Source organism: Pogona vitticeps, chromosome 4 (assembly GCF_051106095.1).
Source record: "Pogona vitticeps strain Pit_001003342236 chromosome 4, PviZW2.1, whole genome shotgun sequence".
Taxonomy (NCBI): Eukaryota; Metazoa; Chordata; class Lepidosauria; order Squamata; family Agamidae; genus Pogona; species Pogona vitticeps.
Window position 1 is genome coordinate 85,519,944 of NC_135786.1, and position 22,074 is coordinate 85,542,017.

The following is a 22,074-nucleotide window of genomic DNA, read 5'->3' on the forward strand; positions in this document are numbered from 1 at the left end:
TTAAGATGAGTAATTTTGGTTTATTGCAGGTTGTGCCAAAGGTTCAAAATCAGTCAGACAACTTGAGTTTGGCATTTGTGCTTCCTTCTCGGGTACACTTCAAAGACAATCTTCTGCATTGCAGCTGCTAAGGTTGCCATGGCATTTGGGGCCAAAAGCACAGGAAAACCATGGAACTGAACTGATTTGTGTAGTGGAGAGAGTGAAGGACTAGGGCTCAGGAGACCTTGATCTGAATTTCCACTCAGCCATGGAAGCTCACTTGGGCTGTGGAACTACTAAAACCACTCTTTAAATATCTAAAGACTTGCCTTGACAGTCTTTACCATTGGGTTGCTATAAGTTGGTTCTGACATAACAGCACATAACAACACAACAAAATAGGTGAATCCCACATTGATGCTGTTCAATGGTGCAGCTGGGATGCCTCTTCCCTCATGACACAACATGATACAGAATGAAAAATGTCCACTGCTTATTTCCATCACAACAGTTGAGTACAGCCACGGTGCTGACTGGGGCAAGCCAAGCTCTCTTGCTGTTTCAGGTGGGACCAAAATCCATTATGGTGATGGCTTGCTCTGCCACCAAAGCTGAACTTGTATTATCATAGAATCATAGAAACATGAAGTTGGAAGGGGCCTATAAAGCCATCAAGCCACCTGCTTAGTACAGTACCAGAATAGAAATCAAAGGATATCTGTCAGTTGGTCATCTAAATTTCTCTTGAGTGCCTCCAGTGTTGGAGTACTCACCACATCTTGAGGTAAGTGGTTTCACTGCCATACTGCTGTAACAGTTAGGAAGTTTTTCTGTTGGCATCCTTCTTGAAGTGTAGTGTCCAGAAATGGACACAGTACTCAAGATGAAGCCCAAGCAGTGCCAAATAGAGGGCAACTAGTACCTCATGTGATTTGGAGACTATACAGTGGTGCCTCACTTAACGATTGCCTCATTAAACGACGAAACCGCTTGATGGTGAAGTTTTTGCAATCGCTTTTGCGATCGCAAAACGATGTTCCTATGGGGAAAATTCGCTTAACGATGATCGGTTCCCTGCTTCGGGAACCGATTTTTCGCTAAACAATGATTCTGAAACAGCTGATCAGCAGTTCTAAAATGGCCGCCCGCTGTGCAAAATGGCTCCCCACTGTGTTTTCAGGACGGATTCCCCGCTTTACAGGCACCTCCACCCTATGGAGGATCTTCACTGGATGGTGAGTTTTCAGCCCATTGGAACACATTGAACCAGTTTCTATGCATTTCAATGGGCTTTTTCATTTCGCTTGACGAGGATTTCGCTTAACAGCGATTTCAACGGAATGAATTATCCTCGTCAAGCGAGGCACCACTGTACTTCTGTTAGTGCATCCTAAAAGAGCATTTGCCTTTTTTGTAGCTATAATCACACTGTTGGCTGATATCCACTTTGTGATCTACAATGACTCCAAGATACTTCTCACTCATAGTATTGCTGACCCAGGTATCTCCCATCATGTAAATGTGTGTTTGGCTTCATTTCCCTAGGAGCAGTACTTTGTCACTTATCCCTGTTCAATTTCATTCTATTGTTTTCAGCCCAGTGCTCAAGCCTCTCTAGATCATTTTGAACTTGGTTTCTGTCTTCCAGGGTGTTAGCTATTCTGCCCAATTTTGTGCCATCCACAAATCTGATTAGCATTCTGTGTATCCCCTGATCCAGGTCATTAATAAAAATGTTGAATAGCACAGGGTCCCAGACTGAGCCCTTGGGTGCCTCACTTGGTACCTCCTCCCAGTTTGTACTCACCCTCTGAGTACAGTTCTGTAGCCAGCTGTGTATCCAGCTGACAGTTGCTCTATCTGCCCACGCTTAGTTAATTTGCTAATCAGAACATCATGCGGCACTTTGTCAAAACCTTTGCTGAAGTCAAGATATATAATGTCTACAGCATTCCCTCTGTCTCTCAGGGAAGTTGCCCAATTAAAAAATCAGATTAGAGCAGTGGTTCTTAACCTTTGTTACTCAGGTGTTTTTGAACTGCAACTCCCAGAAACCCCAGCCAGCAGAGCTGATGGTGAAGGCTTCTGGGAGTTGCAGTCCAAAAACATCTGAGTAACAAAGGTTAAGAACCAGTGGATTAGATTGTTCTCCAAATCCATTTACATGGAGTGTTCATCCAAATCCATCTATATGAATTTGTTCTTAATCTATTTGCGATTTTTCCCTGGGATTGATGTCAGACTGACTGGTCTGTAATTCCATCTGGCACGTCACCCGTTTCCCATTATTTCAATAATATAATAATCATAATAGCTGTAGTGTTCTGTAAAGTACCTTGAACACTGATACTATCAACAATTATGGGAGACGGTGATAATTGTGATAATGATGCACAGTGTTAGCTGACAAACATAATAATATAGTTATCACTGCTTCACCTTCTTGTGAAGGTGAAGCACCTTCTTATCTCAATGTTCACTGAATGCTGTGACCAAAGTGACACAGAAAGCCAGAGAGTAATCATAGACAAACCAGCACTGCTCAGCTGCAAATCTCCATCTACAAAAGTTGGATTGTACTGTCCTACCTTACAGGGCTGTTCGGATGTTTACTGAAATCAAGCATTTCTAGGCAGATGTTGAGGGGAAAAAATGAGACTGGCTGAAAGATGAGACCACGTACCAACACTCCTGGGTGACAGTCACCACTTTATCCTTTTTCAATGATTATGCTAGTGGATGCATGATTATGGTGATTTTCAGTAGTTGTTTGCGCATGCTTAGTACGAAGCAGGTGGAATAATCTAGAGGCGAAGACAGCATAGCCAGCTATAGATTGGTCTTCTGTAGCAAAATCAAGGTTAAAGATGAAACAATCAAGCCTTGCTCATCAACACCTCCTTTTCTCTGAGTATGTGAGATAATGCAAGCATCATCACTTGTTGCACTCATTGTGAATGAGATTGCCCATGTGACTCTTCAGCTTTAATGAAAATTCTTTGCAATACTAAAAGACTGCCTTTAATAACAGACCGCATCTACTAGACTTCTTTTCCATGAATAAGATACAGATATTACTGAAAGAGTGGCTAAACTAGCAGGAAGGTTACATTTAGCAGCAGAACAGTAACTGTTCCTAATGCAGGACAGCATAGAACTAACTAGCTAATATGTAGGATTTTTTAAAAAAATGTTTATGATATGGAAGATTTTCTCAATGGAGTGGTTTGATTTCAGGAGCAAGCTTTTTATGCTCATTTTGAGTTTATAACTTCTGCAAGAGGGAATCTGTTTCCTGTGGAGTTTATTCCTTTATTGGGTCAATCCATTTGTTATTTGGTCTTCCTTTTTTTCTGTTTCTTGCATTTTTTTCCAATACTGAGATTCTGCGACCAGTTCCTGTCAAAGAAAACTGCACACGCACATTTTTAAAATGCCAGTATTCTCCTGAAATGGCAACCATGTTGAAGTTTCTGCAAATACCACCCCTTTGTCTGCTATCTAATATGCAACAGGGCAAGTGAATTTTTTTTTCAAATAAGAATTTTCAGGAGGAGAGGCATAAACATTGCCGGCTGCAAGGGGCAAATCACTTCCATGGCTGCCCACCATTGCCATGGACTTCTAACCTCTCTGTTGTAAAGACAGCCTTTCTGTATGGATTGTTATGGGATTGGGAGAGGTGGTTTTAGACAGAAGGGTAAGGGGGCCCTGAAGGACTGCTGAGTGGCTACCCACACTGCTGGCTGGGTCCACTTTCTTTTTGTATGGGACATTGTTGACTGATTGCTATGTTTCTTTTGTGTGATTAGCATACCAGAGAGTGAGAAGTACTATTGAAAATCCTAATGTAGAAGATCAGGGATATTTGAGCTTTTATGCCTGTTACTATTTTTTTAAACACCCCCCCCCCAAACAGAGATAAGGGCACAATCTGGCATGTGAGGTGACTTATCAGTCTTCATTTTCGTTCTCTCGGGCATGTTTGAGGGATTCAGCTGCCTGACTTCAGCATTCACCTTCCTTACCTGCCAGTGTAAAAAACCAGGACGGATAAATTAAGACATCTCACAATGCCTCCTTTAGTTTCATCGTCACTTGAGCTCACTAGAAATAGGAGGGATTACAACTTCAGAGAAACCAGGAAAGGAGATTTTATAGAAAAGCATTAGCAACAGTACAGAGGAGGTTAAGAGGGTACATCCATTATGAACAGCTATAGTCAAAGCTTTAGAACTTCAGAATACGAACTGCTCTTATGCTAAGGCAGAGGGGGTTGGGGCTGAGGTTTGTAGCCCCTTAAAATAAGCATGTCTGGTAGGAAGGTGGGGAGAATGGACCGTATTTCTCCAACAACAATGACATTAATTTCTTCTTATATTATAAAGCTTGTCAAGCAGGACATGGTTATCAAGGAAGATTTGGTTCTGGCAAATATTCAGCAATCTGAAATAATATGAGCAACAATATTTTTGAATGGAAACATCAGACAGATGTCTAAGTGTGAAAAGGCAAAAGGGCAGAGGATCCCTGCATGAAAATTACAATAAAATAAAGTATATAAAAAAGGAAATGCCTAAGCTTGAAGAGTAGTTAGAAAGTGACATATTACTCCCACTCCAGCTCCCAGAATCCCGAGTTGGTTAAGAGTTCCAAGCTCTGGGCTAGATAGACTAATAATATATAGAGAAGCTTCACATGTTACTGTAATGCTAGATGGTTTATAGATAGGTGCCAGCATTTAATGTGGACATTTGACAGTGGTAGGAAGTTTTTGCGAATGGGAGAGAGAGAGAGAGAGAGAGAGAGAGAGAGAGATGTTTTCACACCGTAGGCCTGTGGTTCCTTGAATGAAGAATTGAGGCTAAAGTTTTGCCCACAAATCGTGTAGTATAGTTCGGTTAGTGGAACAGCAATAACATAATTAGTAGCAGCATATTTCCAGTAATTAATGAGTCACTGCATGATTCCTTTACTGTATACCAGCTGAGTGGCTTTTTGAGTGTTAGCATCAATTTGCCGTTGCAGGTGTGTTGTTGTTTAGTCATTTAGCCATGTCCAACTCTTTGTGACCCCAAGGACCAGAGCACGCCAGGCCCTCCTATCTTCCACTGCTTCCCGGAGTTGGGTTAAATTCATGTTGATAGCTTCGATGACACTGTCCAACCATCTCACCCTTTGTCGTCCCCTTTTCCTCTTTCCTTCACACTTTCCTAACATCAGGGTCTTTTCGAGGGAGTCTTTTCTTCTCATGAAATGGCCAAAGTATTGGAGCCTCAGCTTCAGGATTTGTCCTCCCAGTGAGCACTCAGGGTTGATTTCCTTCAAAATGGTTAGGTTTGTTCTCCTTGCAGTCCAGAGGACTCTCAAGAGTCTCCTCCAGCACCACAATTCAAAAGCATCAATTCTTTGGCAGTCTGCCTTCTTTATGGTCCAGCTCTCACTTCCCTACATCACTACTGGAAAAACCATAGCTTTGACTATGTGGACTTTTGTCGGCAAGGTGATGTCTCTGCTTTTTAAAGATGCTGTCTAGGTTTGTCATCACTTTCCTCCCAAGAAGCAGGCGTTTTTTAATTTCGTGGCTGCTGTCTCCATCTGCATTGATCAGGAAGCCCAAGAAAGTAAAATCTGTAACTGCCTCCATATCTTCCCCTTCTGTTTGCCAGGAGGTGACTGGACCAGTGGCCAAGATCTTAGTTTTTTTTTTTTTATGTTGAGCTTCAGACCATTTTTTGCACTCTCCTCTTTCACCCTCATTACGAGGTTCTTTAATTCCTCCTCACTTTCTGCCATCAGAGTAGTATCATCTGCATATCGGAGGTTGCTGATATTTCTTCTGGCAATCTTAATTCCGGCTTGGGATTCCTCCGGTCTGACCTTTCCATGATGTATTCTGCATATAAGTTAAATAAGCCGGGGGGGTTAATATACAGTCTTGTTGTACTCCTTTCCCAGTTTTGAACCAATCAGTTGTTCCATATCCAGTTCTAACTGTTGCTTCCTGTCCTACATATAGGTTTCTTGAGAGATAGATAAGGTGGTCAGGCACTCCCATTTCTTTAAGGACTTGCCATAGTTTGCTGTGGTCCACACAGTCAAAGGCTTTTGCATTGTCAATGAAGCAGAAGTAGATGTTTTTCTGGGAATCCCTGGCTTTCTCCATAATCCAGCACATGTTAGTTATTTGGTTTCTAGTTCCTCTGCCCCTTTGAAATGCAGCTTGTACTTCTAGGAGTTTGTGGTCCACATACTGCTGAAGCCTACCTTGTAGGATTTTGAGCATATCCTTGATAGCGTGTGAAATGAGTGCAATTGTACAGTAGTTGGAGCATTCTTTGGCACTGCCCTTCTTTGGGATTGGGATATAGACTGATCTTTTCTAGTCTTCTGGCCACTGTTTAGTTTTCCAAATTTGTTGGCATATTTAATATCGCACCTTAACAGCGTCATCTTTTAAGATTTTAAATACTGTACGTAGCTCTACTGGAATGCCATCACCTCCACTGGCCTTGTTGTTAGACAAGCTTTCTAAGGCCCATTTGAATTCACTCTCCAGGATGTCTGGCTCAAGGTCAGCAACCACACTATCTGGGTTGTCCGGGATATCCAAATCTTTCTGGTATAATTCCTCTGTGTATTCTTGCCACCTCTTCTTGATGTCTTCTGCTTCTGTGAGGTCCCTCCCATTTTGTCCTTTATCATGTCCATCTTTGCACAAAATGTTCCTCTAATATCTCCAATTTTCCTGAACAGATCTCTGGTTTTTCCTTTTCTATTATTTTCCTCTCTTTCTTTGCATTGCTCATTTAAGAAGGCCCTCTTGTCTCTCCTTGCTATTCTTTGGAAGTCTGCATTCAATTTTCTGTAACTTTCCCTATCTCCCTTTCATTTTGTTTCTCTTCTCTGCTATTTGTAAGGCCTTGTTGGACAGCCACTTTGCTTTCTTGCATTTCCTTTTCTTTGGGATGGTTTTTATTGCTGCCTCCAGTACAATGTTACGAGCCTCTATCCAAAGTTCTTGAGGCACTTTGTCCACCAAATCGAGTTCCTTAAATCTGTTCTTCACTTCCACTGTGTATTCATAAGGGTTTTGGTTTAGATTATACCTGAGTAGCCCAGTGGTTTTTCCTACTCTCTTCAGTTTAAGCTTGAATTTTGCTATGAGAAGCTGATGATCAGAGCCACAATCAGCTCCAGGTCTTGTTTTTGCTGACTTGGGAAGCTGGATGTGGTCAAACAGGAGATGAGAAGAATAAACATTGAGATCCTACACGTAAGTGAGCTAAAATGGAGAGGAATGGGTGAATTCAATTCAGATGATTATCACATCTACTTTTGTGGGCAAGAATCCCGTAGAAGGAATGGAGTAGCCCTCATAGTCAACAAAAGAGTGGGAAAAGCTGTAATGGGATATAATCTCAAAAATGATAGAATGATTTCAATACGAATCCAAGGCAGACCTTTCAACATCACAATAATCCAAGTTTATGCACCAAACACTGATGCTGAAGAGGCTGAAATTGACCAATTCTATGAAGACTTACAACACCTTCTAGAACTGACGCCAAAGAAAGATGTTCTCATTCTAGGGGATTGGAATGCTAAAGTAGGGAATCAAGAGATAAAAGAAAAAACAGGTAAGTTTGGTCTTGGAGTTCAAAACGGAGCAGGGCAAAGGCTAATAGAGTGTAACTATGCAATCAAACCTTGGTTTTTATTTACAACATGCTTTTATGGACTTCAGCCTACTTTAGCCAATGCAATCCACAAACAAGTTAGCTAAATAAAGTTTGCTCATCTTTAAGATTTGCTGTTGTTGTCTTTGCTATGACAGCCATACTCAGACAGCTTATGGCAGAGGTTGGGGAACAAACCCTATGCTAAGTCATGAGTCACCCCTACAACCTTTGATAGATCGAATTTGTCTCTTGGAAGCCAGATGCTGAGGCCTAAATTCTAAGGGAGAGATATGATCTTAGGTTACTCCTGCCCCAAAGAAACACCAGAAGCTCCTTCCTCACAGTTGGAGGTGTGGAAGACACAGAGATCAAAAAGTGAGTGAAAGGAAGGATAGTATGGGCAAAAAAAGACAGGAAGTTAAAGTAGTAAAATACAATGAAATGGGTTATATTAACACTAGCACTGAACTAAAAGAATTCTAGAGCCATTTACAGCACAATGAGAGAGAAATAAACTAAGCAGTAGGGAACCTGCCTGGCCCTAGTGCCTCCTAACACTCCAATCTACCTGAGAAGTATTTCCAGGGAGTCCATAAATCTACAAGGCTAGGCACTCGGAACCACGACAACCATCATGTAACATACGCTGCTACCACACCCACAACAATACCAAAACTCCCAGTACTTGGCCTAGGTAAGACATTTTTATATTTTATTAAAAATAGTGAAAAGGCAAACATTCCAAAATATTCTAAGAAGCCTTCAAAAGACACTTGGAGCAAACAAAACAAAACATAAAACAAAACAACAATTTAGTTGCGCTGGCCACGTGACTATGGAAAACTGTCTTCAGACAAACGCTGGCTCTATGGCTTAGAAACGGGGATGAGCCCTGCCCCCTAGAGTTGGACATGACTGGCTGAAATGTCAAGGGGAACCTTTACCTTCACCTAATAGCCAACTCCTCAAGTCCGGCCTCTACAAGGAAGAAGTAACAACACAGTTTTATTATAATGTATAGACTCTGTGAATGCAAATGAACAAGTCACTTCTCTTCTTGCACCACATGCTGATATAGGAAAAGATATACTCAGGTGGTCATAATGAATCCAAATTCTTTGCAACCCTTTAATCTCATTCAATTTTGTTATTTTATGAATTATATGATATGTATGTATTTTGATCACAATGCTAAAAAAGAAAATATGAACAAATAGTAAAAATGAGATCTTAGCTTTGGGCTGGGCAAAATATTGCCTGTGGACTACATGCAGTCCAAGTTGCTCCGCCAGCAACTATGGTGTTGTCCAGATCCCCATATATCTCAAATTTAAAAAAATAATCTGGAAAAAACCCTCAAAATCCTCTTGTGTCCTCTAGGGCAGTGGTCTCCAACCCTGGGCCTCCAGATGTTCTTGGACTACAACTCCCAGAAGCCTTCACCCCCACCGTTGCTGGCCGGGATTTCTGGGAGTTGAAGTCCAAGAACATCTGGAGGCCCAAGGTTGGGGACCGCTGTTCTAGGGGGTATGAGGGAATATTTGCCATATTTAATACAGTACTTGCCCCAAATACTGCTGGAGTTACCTCATGCCTACATATTTTTAAATATGGCTACCAGAGGATGGTCATCTAGTGTCAAATAGTGGATAGAGAAATGAACTAGGACTCAGGAGACCTGGGTTCTGTTTCTCAGCTCTGTCATGGAAACTCATGGGGCGGTGGAACTGGTAAAACAACTCGTTAGGTACTTCACTTCCCTTGAAATCCCTATTAGGGTCCCTGTAACTCATTTGTGACTTGAGAGCACATAGAGGATGCAAGGGGGCTTTTAAATTAGAAAACTCTTTTTTAAACTAATTTTTCAGTTAACAAAACCTTATTGTTACAACCTTTATTACGTACATAACCACTGCATTATTTTCAGAATGCAGTGGTTAAATGGGAAAAAAAATAAATACAAACATGCATATTACTGCTCCTCCTCCCCTACAGCTCCACCCCTTTATGAGTGTAGGCCCTGAAAGATGGCCCTTGGTTCTACTGAGACCACCTACCTATGTCCCCCCCCCCCCTCATTTTGCTATGACTGAGCAAAGAAAAAGGAACAGCTTTAATGCCAGCATTTGGAAATTAACATGAGACTTCAAACTCTTAGCAATATGCTACTTCTGCGCTCATACACAATCCTGCACACAAATCATGTACAGAAAATGATTCAAGAACCTTAATGCATGGAAGAGAACTTGGAGCCTTCCTTCTTCCCCGTACCTCACAATCAGGACAAGGACAACATTCCAATATATATAGTTTTTCTTTGCTTTTTCTGAACTCAAGAAACTTGCTTTATCAGCAGAAACACCATCAAATACAAACTATTCTCACAGAACTCCCAGCATTAGAGCCCTATAGCACAATTAACTCTCTCTCTCTCTCTCTTTGTGTGCGTGTGTGTGTGTGTGTGTGTGTGTGTGTGTGTGTGTGAGAGAGAGAGAGAGAGAGAGAGAGAGAGCATGTGTGCATGTGTGCACATGCTAAAAGTGCTGAGTCTGGATGCAGGAAAGCCATGAGGCCCAGTACCTCATAGCTTATAATATACCTAACCTGACATACCTTCCAACACTTCACATATGAAAATACAGACACTCTTGAGTACCTTTTATACCTATATTCTAACGGCAAGGATCACTGCCTGATCACATACACATGCACCCTTCTACAGATTGCCAAAAGCTATTCTCCATCTGGTGTATATTAAACTGACCGTAACAGTTTTTTTTTTTTTTTTTTAAACAGATCTGGTTGTACTTACTGAACAATAGCTGCAACTCAGATATGTTCAGCAGGAAATCTGGATAGGTTTGGGCAGGCATGGAAGGGGGGATATAAGAGGAGCATTTGATGTCCATGTGTGTGCACTTACAAACATTTGTGCTAGATGAGAGTTGAGATATTCCACCTCTTCTAAGGAAGACATTTATCTTCAGAAGACCTCAGATTTCTACAGAAGTCAAACTAGGGATGAGGCCAACTCGGGGAAAGGTACCAGAAAATAGGAGATGTTGCTAAATATGAGGTTTGTCGGTTATCAGAAGTAATAGAGGGAAATGAAAATTTGTTTATCGTGGTTGCTCAACAATGCCTCAATCCGAAGATGCAGGCCATGAAAGAAATTCCAAAAACATGGAGGAAACATGTTCCAAGTAATACATCATTGGTGGAGGGATGTTCTGGCTGGAATCCTATTAGTGTTTGTCTTGGGTCTGGGTAACTTTCTGTGGCTAATTGCAGCTAACTGATGAAGTGCTGGGGTGTCCCTCGATCGCACAAGTGGGTTTTTGACCAGGCACATGATGCAGATGTGCCCCCTCACTTCAGTAGTTAGTGGTAATTTACCATTGTAAATTAGGAAACTTTATGGGAAAAAACATTCTGGCCAGTGAAATGGAAGAAAGGCCATTGCTAGTACTAGACAGCATCAGCCATTATATAATAGATATCCCTATAATGGCCAAACTATACACAGTATTAATACATATATATATATAATATTTAATGTAATGAAAACTGGCCACATCTCTTTCATAAGAAAAAAAAGTCATAGAGAACTTCAGACCAGATTAAAACTGTGGCAGCTGGATAGCTGGACTATTTCCATTCCAAAAACCATCCTTGTTTTGGTGTCATCTAATGAACATCCCCATGATTCTGCCCAGTGTCGTTTACATACCGACAATGAGTGGGAGAGGTGGCTCAGCAAATGTTCTAATCCAGTCAGAATTTATTCTAGGGGCAACAGGCAAATCATGTTTCCTTTGGCCCCACCAAGTTTCATATATTATACCTGCAAAGGGTGAGAGAGATGTCTCACAATATCTGTCCTTCCAGTCAGAATGTTCCCCATGAGTGTTACATCTCCTGGAAACTGAGAAATGACACATTGGGAAGGAGAGGAAATATATGTGTTTCCTTCAATGGCCCAGCATTCCATCAGTGCCAAAAATTTCAGTGCTGCATGCTTTGGAGAAGGAGAAAACCCAAGGACCCATAGCTGATATGGTTAGGGAACTAGCTGCACAGTCCTGGGCATCACGCTTCTGCAGTGCAATCATTAAAAAAAAAACGCAACCTCATTTATTCATTGTTCATATTGAGTACACATTTTGTTTTCAAACAGAAACAGCTTCCAGTGCTCTTGTTTCAGAAGGAAATGAAGCCTAGGAAGGACTTCTAGCTTGTCATCATTCTGTAAAGAGAACACCATTATAATCATCATCATTTCATAATGTAGTACCATATTTAATCTACTTGCCTAATTATTTTGAACCATACTTTATTATTAAATCATTTATCTTTATAATCTTTAATGAAGGGTGTAATGAACTCAGTGCATACAGTGTGCCATTTTTAAACTAGTGGTAATTCCAGATACTGTGCTTCATACTTCAGAATGTTTGGCTTCAGGAGAGAAAGGTTCATCTTCTATATGTTTCAGTGCAAATTTAAAAATTAGGAGAATGGTGAAAATGACAAATGAATTGTGAACATAGATGGAGAGGCAGAGAGGCAGGCAGGCTGGCAGGCAGGCAGGTAGGTAAGTCGGTAGGTAGGTAGGTAGCCTGTCACCTTTTTATTGACCAATTACCATAATATTTCTCAAATGGGCCTGGCTTTTTTTTGTTTTTTTTTGTTACTTCAAATATTTTTGGAAGAGGCAGCCGTGTTAAGCTGTGCAAGCATATCAGGCAAAATCTAACAAAACAAAACAAAACAATTTTAATGTGAGCTTTTGTGGACATGTCCCCCTCATCAGACATCTGGAAACAGAATAAAATGTTGAATGGAATATCAGTTTCATACTAGATATTCATTGGCTCTTGGATGTATGTTATATTCACATGCAGTAATTTATGGCTTATGTTGTTTTAGGGCTCTGTTGTAAAAAATTCCTCAGGAGACAGAAAATAAATACCAGGCCTGGGCAAAGATGAAGGGGGAGAGAGAAGAGAGAGGAGGGGTGTGTGTATGTGTGGCGTAGTTGAAGGTTGGGGATCTGCTAAAAACTTAAGATGGGGAGAAAAAGAGAATATTAAATATAAAGGTGAAAGTAGATGGCAGAGGAATCACATGTGTTAATATAGGGAATAGTGACAGTTTTTACCTTTGCGCCTTGTGATAAGAGAAGGGCTTGGTAGTCATGGAGAAAATAACAGTGGCAGTAGATAACAGTAGTCTTTAAGGTGGTACGTGTTTTTTGTCTTTTTTTTTTTTAATTGTTTTACTTCTTTGGATTTTGCCTGATATTCAAAGAGTTTGGACATTCACTGCAATATATTTAAGGAAGTGATCTGAGGAAGTTTCAGGAAGAAGTAAGGATCAGGCACTTTCCCACGGCCTTGGAATGTGCAAGAAGACAGCTTGAATATTTATACCAAAACATCACATTTTTTTTTGTTTTTTAAAAAGAGGGAGAGACCACAGATCATTTGCAGAACAACAAATGCTCTTAAAAAGTGAGCAGTTTTGCGTGGAACTGGCAACATTCCTGACCCCTTAAGATTCAGAATTTTCAGTTTGGGAAAAACTATAAAGATTCTTGCTATCAGAAGTGCAGAACAATATGGTTCCCTCTAGTGTCCCCTGTCCATAAACTGACTGGACTGATAGTGTTATTTGAATGCCAGTGGCAAGACACCCCCAGCAGCTGCCATCTGAGGCAACCAACTCTCTCTGCTTCCTGATTGGTTAAGCCGAGTTTCCATACCTACATGAATCACAAATGGATTAAGGTATAATACCTATATTTAATACAGGCAGATTTATTTGGGGTGTCTTCACTTAGTAAAACAATGGTACATCTTCACTGGGACTTGAACTGTGGAAGAAATCACCTGTAAGGGGAAATGCATGCTTTCTATTAGCACAAAATACTCAATTCCTTCAAAGTGCAACGAGACTTGCAGATGGGAATTATCTAATAGACAATCATGAAACAAAAGCAGGATAAATTGCAAAATGCAGAGTGTGGCAAGCTTCAGCTAGGATGATCAGACATCTCTTATGACTTTGGAGAGTTCCATTTTAAATGACATTATAATGATATGGTCCAGCTTGGGCCAAACTCTACATTTTATTGGCTTATTTTTAGGGTTGCGCCCATTAGCCCTCTGTTTCACAACGGACAACCTCAGTTGGAAACATATGCACACAGTTTCATGAAAGTTATTTCTTTTTCCCTTTGTCTAAAGGATTCAGCAATAGTCTTGGGGAGCTGACAACATGCTTTCAAATTAGGCATGGGATAGCGATAATCGTTAATGACTAAATGTCAAAGGATAAAGGTAGTAAAATCCATGGAGAAGCACATAAATGCCATGTACAAGCGCCATCTATGTTGCCAAGGGATTCAGATTTTCACCTATGAAAGACAAATTTAATTAGGCTAAATGTGTGGTTATTTAACTATACTCAAACTATTTCCTAGCACAATGCACAATAAATAAAATTTGCATTATTGCTTTCTGTTTTTTTTTTTAATACAAATGTCATTTGCTTCCCCCACCCCCTTATTCTAGTGTGATTTGACTGTGGTTTATGTTGACATTGTTGTGTATTTAATGAACTCATATCAAATATGCATAGCAAATAAATACTGTGTTCCATGTAAACCATTTTACAAGCACTCACTTCCCTTCTTACTAGCAAAATTGCACAGTTGCTAGCTACTCAAGTATGGAAAGCTACTCATCAAAATATATTCACTGTCTTTAAAATCCATATCAGTTCAAGATAATGGAACCTTGGTTCTTCATTCTCTTTGCCCTCCCGCTCCCAGATTAAAGAGATGGACACAGGTGATGGAGTTAACTAGGGCCACACTTTATTAATTCTTACTTTCATCCTCCCTCAACCTGCAGGGGGCCTGAGTGTAGTGCGGATCCCAGGGGCAGGTGCCAAGGATATAACTTGCCCCTTCCTTGCCCCCAAACGGGTGAGGCCCAAGCCCCTGTCCCCTCAAAAGCTCATATCCAGCCGGCTGAACTGGGAGACCCTCCCCCTCATCCCACTGTCCAATCCTCTTGACCTTAGACAGCACCCAGACATGCACCACTCATCCTGGCAAGTGAATATCAGTATTGTAGTTACTGTAACGCTGGGTGCAATAACACCTTTGTGCCTCTTGGGAACTCCTCTATACTCACTTCCCATACTGCACTACCCATCAATGTGGCCTGTTAAAACACAGCACCACTTCCAATCAGATCTGCAATGTTTCATGAGTAGAGATGGGGACAAATAAAAAAATGGTGGTACGTTTTGATTCGTTATTCGTCAAGGTTAACGGATCAACGAATCGTTCGTTTAGTCGTTTAGTCGTGTCCAACTCTTCGTGACCCCATGGACCAGAGCACGCCAGGCCCTCCTATCTTCCACCGCCTCCCGGAGTTGTGTCAAATTCATGTTGGTTGCTTCGATGACACTGTCCAACCATCTCATCCTCGGTCGTCCCCTTCTCCTCTTGCCTTCACACTTTCCCAACATCAAAGTCTTTTCCAAGGAGTCTTCTCTTCTCATGAGATGGCCAAAGTATTGGAGCCTCAGCTTCAGGATCTGTCCTTCCAGTGAGCACTCAGGGTTGATTTCCTTTAGAATTGATAGGTTTGTTCTCCTTGCAGTCCAGGGGATTCTCAAGAGTCTCCTCCAGCACCACAATTCAAAGGCATCAATTCTTCAGCGGTCTGCTTTCTTTATGGTCCAGCTCTCACTTCCATACATCATGACAGGAAAAACCATAGCTTTGACTATTCGGACTTTTGTTGGCAAGGTGATGTCTCTGCTTTTTAAGATGCTGTCAAGATTTGTCATTGCTTTCCTCCCAAGAAGCAGGCATCTTTTAATTTCGTGGCTGCTGTCTCCATCTGCAGTGATCATGGAGCCCAGGAAAATAAAATCTGTCACTGCCTCCATATCTTCCCCTTCTATTTCCCAGGAGGTGATGGGACCAGTGGCCATGATCTTAGTTTTTTTGATGTTGAGTTTCAGACTGTTTTTTGCACTCTCCTCTTTCACCCTCATTACAAGTTTCTTTAATTCCTCCTCACTTTCTGCCATCAGAGTGGTGTCATCTGCATATCGGAGGTTGTTGATATTTCTTCCGGCATTGTTAATTCCGGCTTGGGATTCCTCCAGTCCAGCCTTCCGCATGATGTATTCTGCGTGTAAGTTGAATAAGCTGGGGGACAATATACAGCCTTGTCGTACTCCTTTCCCAATTTTGAACCAATCAGTTGTTCCATATCCAGTTCTAACTGTTGTTTCCTGTCCCACATATAGGTTTCTCAGTAGATAGATAAGGTGGTCAGGCACTCCCATTTCTTTAAGAACTTGCCATAGTTTGTTGTGGTCCACACAGTCAAAGGCTTTTGCATAGTCAATGAGGCACAAGTAGATGTTTTTCTGGAACTCTCTGGCTTTCTCCATAATCCAGCGCAAGTTAGCAATTTGGTCTCGAGTGCCTCTGCCTCTTCGGAATCCAGCTTGTACTTCTGGGAGTTCTCGGTCCACATACTGCTGAAGCCTACCTTGGAGGATTTTGAGCATAACCTTGCTAGCATGTGAAATGAGTGCAATTGTGCGGTAGTTGGAGCATTCTTTGGCACTGCCTTTCTTTGGGATTGGGATATAGACTGATCTTTTCCAATCCTCTGGCCACTGTTGGGTTTTCCAAACTTGCTGGCATATTGAATGTAGCACCTTAACAGCATCATCTTTCAAGATTTTAAATAGTTCAACTGGAATGCCATCACCTCCACTGGCCTTGTTGTTAGCCAGGCTTTCTAAGGCCCACTTGACTTCACTCTCCAGGATGTCTGGCTCAAGGTCTGCAACCACATTATCTGGGTTGTCCGGGATATCCACATCTTTCTGATATAATTCCTCTGTGTATTCTTGCCACCTCTTCTTTATGTCTTCTGCTTCTGTTAGGTCCCTCCCATTTTTGTCCTTTATCATGTCCATCTTTGCGCGAAATGTTCCTCTAATATCTCCAATTTTCCTGAACAGATCTCTGGTTTTTCCTTTTCTGTTATTTTCCTCTATTTCTTTGCATTGTTCATTTAAGAAGGCCCTCTTGTCTCTCCTTGCTGTTCTTTGGAAGTCTGCATTCAACTATCTGTAACTTTCCCTATTTCCCTTGCATTTTGCTTCCCTTCTCCTCTCTGCTATTTCTAAGGCCTCGTTGGACAGCCATTTTGCTTTCTTGCATTTCCTTTTCTTTGGGATAGTTTTTGTTGCTGCCTCCTGGACAATGTTACGAGCCTCTATCACAAAGAGGACCCCCCAGGAAAGCTTCCCCCAGGTACTTAGAGACTTTAGAATCATAAAAGAGCTTCCTATATTTTTTCCCAACACATCTACCAACTTTGGTGAAGATTGGGTATCAGACATCCAAATTGTTCACCCACAAATTAGGTCCCCCCAGGAGAGTTTACCGCATGGCACAGAAAGCCCATTCTGCCTACCGGCCACTGATCAGCTGATCAGAACCTGATAGGCAGCCACCCCACATACACAGCCAGCCACCCCAACAGCGTACCCCTACATCCCCTTCCTTTCCCTATATTAGCCCCCACCCCACTCCCACCGACACCCCCTTACTTTAATAGCTGCTGCCGAGGTCTCCGTCAGGCCTTCGCAGCCACAATGTGTAAAAAGGGAGGTTGGCTGTCCTTTGCAAAGATGACGGCTGTGCCTTCATTTAGGGTATGTTTTTTTGTATGTAGAACAAAAGACACCTTGGCAAGCGTGCACTGGAATGCACAGGAAAAGCATTTTCACTGTACTATGTGATCACACTGTCACAAGACCATTGGCTTGTGTCAATGAGTCGATACTGTTAAAGATAGTTTTTCTTGCCATCTTGGAGAATTGTTTTTTCTAATTTTTCTAATTTTTTGGAATTATGTAATTATGTTATAATGAGGAGAGTCTGAGTTAAATATAGCATATTTGCTATATATGTCTTTATTTTATGTTGTAAGCCCCAGATAGGCGGGGTATAAATGGAATAAATAAATAAATAAATAAATAAATAAATAAATAAATAAATAAATAAATAAATAAATAAATAAATAAATGTCTGTAGGTCATGGATGAATGCATGCGATTACAACCTCACATGCTGTGTTCTAGCTTGGTTGACTGGACCTTTATAATTGCCAGTCTATGCAAAATTAACTAATAGTTCTCACCTGTGTGTCAGAATTCTAAGAGCACCCTGTTTCCCTGCTGAGAGAGGTCCCCCCCCTCGAGAGTCTGTTAATGTCCATTTATGGTGGCTGGTAGAAAACATTTGTTAAAGTATACTGAAGTAGCATTGTTAAAAGCAGTCATGTTGTTAGTCAGTTTGTTGTTAATATATTCACATTGTAAGTAAACAGATTATTTTCTATTCTTTATACCAATATCTCAGAGTGAGTCACTGAGATTCTTAAGTGCCAATTAATGAGAGAGGGCTGAATTATCTGGTAACTAGTAGCTATTTTACTCTGTGAGTCTGCACTTCTGCTGCACAGCTGAGTAAAGGTAACTGCAGAATTTCCAACCTCCGCAATAGATACTGTGGTTCCAATACCGGGCCTAGTTTGCTAGAGGTTATTTCCCAAACCGTGTCAAATGTCTTTCATCAGTGGGATTTAAAAAGAAGAAGTTGGGCAGACCAATGTGACCTGTGTGACTGGGCCACTGTCCAAAATGGAGGACAATGCATTTGTCACAACTATCTATTCTCATTCTTTCCAGCTGAAGAAACCTGTGTAAGTCTGAAGTCTGCCTCTTCATATCCATGGATACCAGTCCAGTACAAGATTATCAAACTATCTGTTTTGTATTTTCTACCTTATGGGATGGCAACATTAACATTAAGAGACAGTAGATCATAAAATCTGTTTTCCCTTTGCAGTTATAAGAGATGAATCAGATAGGAACGCCTATTTGGTATGACTTTCCCAGAAAATCTATAATTTGAAAGGAATATCCCAACAAGCTTTTTATTTTGGTAACCAAAGAAAATTCTGTTCCTTTATTTCTTCTTGGTGACTTAAAGAGCACAAAGGGAAGCACACACACACACACACAAACACACAAACAAACAAACAATTGCTTCCTTAACTCAATGGATGTTGAAATGAATACTTATTTCTCCCTGTCTGCAGCTCTGGGTATTTTATAAAGCAGCTTTGACGGTAGTCTGTCTCGTAATTCAGCACAGGATGTCTTTATACACCGCTGACAATAATACAACTCATTTTGGGTGATTAACTTAACCTCCAGTACTACAAGGGCCTGGTTATATTAGCATATCTTTCAAGGAGTAGTTGCAGCGCGAGAAAATTGCCTGTAGGATTATTTGCAACTAGGAACCTGTGAAATGTAAAATAAAATTGAAGACTATAAAGTAAAACATCAAAGCCCCCTAAAATATTAATAGTCAGTACTCCAGAAAGTAATTTAGAAGATTGCATGAAGACGTGAAAATTACTAATTTAAAGACAGATAGAGTTGGATAAAATAAAGGACATAGTTTAGAGCAAACAATAGATCATGCAGATTCACTTTGAACACGATATGAAAAGAACATAAGAGGCAAGGGCAGTCTTATCAGCTGAAAAAAAAAGGCTTGAGTTTCAAATGCTGGACCAACCTGGCAACCAGAGCTGTATTAAATACAAAAGCAAAGCTGGCTTATTTTTTCTTGTTTATGCTCTACAATTGAGAGAAGAAAGGGAAGGAAAAAAATCATGGCTATCTTTAAACTATATTTTGCACTCTAGTTAAAATGCATGCAGTGGTTGCTTGCAAAAGATTTCCCCCCTGTTCTTTTATCAAGCCATCTCTAAATAAAAGCTAGTGCAGAGTCCCACAGAATCCTGTTTCCTCCATTATTCCAGTACAATACTCTCACACAGAAGGGGGGGGGGAATTGTCATATATTCAGCCTTTCCTGCAGCCTGGTTCAGGCAAAGTGTGTGGTTCTAAATGGGTCATACCTGACCGGGGTGGTGCATAGGATTGCCCCTTCCATTCTGCCCCAGCTATCTCAAACTGGTGTCTTTTATTATTCAGGTGCTTAGTGAAAGTTAAATATAGCAAATATGCTATATTTAACTCAGACTCTCCTCATTATATATAATTTTGATTGATTGGCCTGATTAGAACACAGACCACATCCCCATTATGTTCTAATCAGGCCAATCAATCAAAATTCAAACATTCCGCTGTCAATCACACTATTAGTCAGTCCACACATATCCACTATACACATCCACAAAGCGATTCGCATACAAACCTGGTACTGTTCATTACAAATAAAAGAGATTTAGAAAGGGTAGAATCACCACATTTGGCCAGAAGCATCTAAAACAGGCAGAAAGTTTTAGTGGCTGGTCTTCAAGAAGTTTGGATTATTTATTTATTTGATTGATTAGCCTGTCTTTCTTCCAGAACAGGGGCATAAAGTAGCTCACAACATTAGTATATCTTGATCACACTCAACTGAACAGTAGTGTTTCAGTATCAGATCTCTTCTGCCCATCCTCAGGAAAGTGGTCAAGAACGTCGAGGCGTTGTCCTGCAGCTTGGCACTGCTTACAGGAGCACCGTGCCCCAACCTTGGATTGGTCTTCTAGCACCCTCACCAAATGATAACCTTTGCGTTTTGAGTGTGTTGAGGAAGAAAAAGACACATCATCTTGAGATCTCATGAGATGAGTTCTTCTTCAGGATGCTTCCTCAGATTTCAGGTCTCACAGGTTCCTGCCCTTGTAAGAATTTCTGAGCACTCATGTCTTATTTAAAGGGTATTGCCCTACATCTCCACAGTGTAGAGGCTCATGTTGGGCTGGATGGGCCAGACCCCATGAAGATAACAAGTGCTCGCTGCTTGCATAGGGCTGCATCAAAGGCAAACAAGACAATCCTTAGCTCCATGCAGTGGCAGTCTGCAGCTCTCAAAACAACATTTTGTTCTCATATTTTTATTACACCAAAGGACAGAGGTTCCCCTTTCTGAACTAAAACTTTCAGAATACTCAAGCCATTTTAGTGTGACTTTTTAGTGTGCCAGTTAGTTCACAAAATACAGCTTGCCTAAGAAAGGAAAGGCCAAGGGACAAATCCTGTGTGCTGGATGTGCAACTGTATTTGACCAAAACAATGTTAAAATTCTAGAGATGCAGCCTCCAAACACAGGGAGATTCTAACAGAGATCGTTTTAAAAAGGAACCAAACTCCCCTACTTTGTGAAATTGGGTCATACTGTATGTTTAGATAAAAACAGTGATTTCTCTATGCTCTGCATTACTGTGGATTTCTATCTTAATTATCCCCAGAGTGTTCAACAGGTCTGTCAATTGTCCTGATTATGGCTTGCTACTAGCATATGTACTGCCCAAACAGTAGGAATCTAAACCTTTCATAGGCTGATAACACATGCTCTTTCTCATGGTGTTTGATCGACAATAACTTATCCCGGGATTTCTTCTAAATGATATCTTCATTTATAACAGCATCAAACATTCTGAGAAGATCAACGGATCATGATGGTAGTACTGGAAGAGGAGGAGGAGGAGGAGGCAGCACTACCACGGTCTATATTGCCCTCACAAATACATTTGGAATGAAAGGAGAGGCAGGGAAAACACATCTTTCTGACAGTGACCCCACACCTCAGAGAATTAGTGGAAATGACTGGAATGACAAATAACGATACTGCTCACGTTCTCAGACATCACATTAAGAGACTATTTGACTGGAGTTCTTTTAATGAATTAGACACTTTTCACTCTAAATTAAATTAAAATGTGCAGAGAGACTAAAGACTGAAAGCATTTTTCTGCTTAATGCACTATGGCTCACTTTCCTGGTTATATGTTTATGTAATTTGTACTGTCTCGTTCTTAGGCCATTTCTCCTTCTTCTAGCTGTTTTGTGGTGCTTAACTGACAGACAGCACCTTAGATTGTGGCTTAACTGAATAATTCAGTTGTGGCTTAACTGAATAAATTCGTCAATTTTTTTTTCTTTAAAACCCTATAAACTGACCCTCCCAGCACCTACAACCAAAGAAATTTCAGGGGAAGCTTCTCCTGACTCTCCTCTAGAAGCTCTGCAAGTTTGGTGACGTTTGGGTTTCAGATGTCTGACTTATACACCCACAAGTAGGCCCACCCAGGAAATGCCTCCAGATATCTAGAGACACCAAAATCACACAGAAGCGTCAACTGACTCTCTTCTAAAATCCCTCCAGGTTCGGTGAAGATTGAGTTTCAGACATCAATGTTATACACCTACAAAGGGAGTCCCCCAGGAAAGTGCCCTTTAGCAGCTAGCTTGGGAAAACCCAATCTTCACC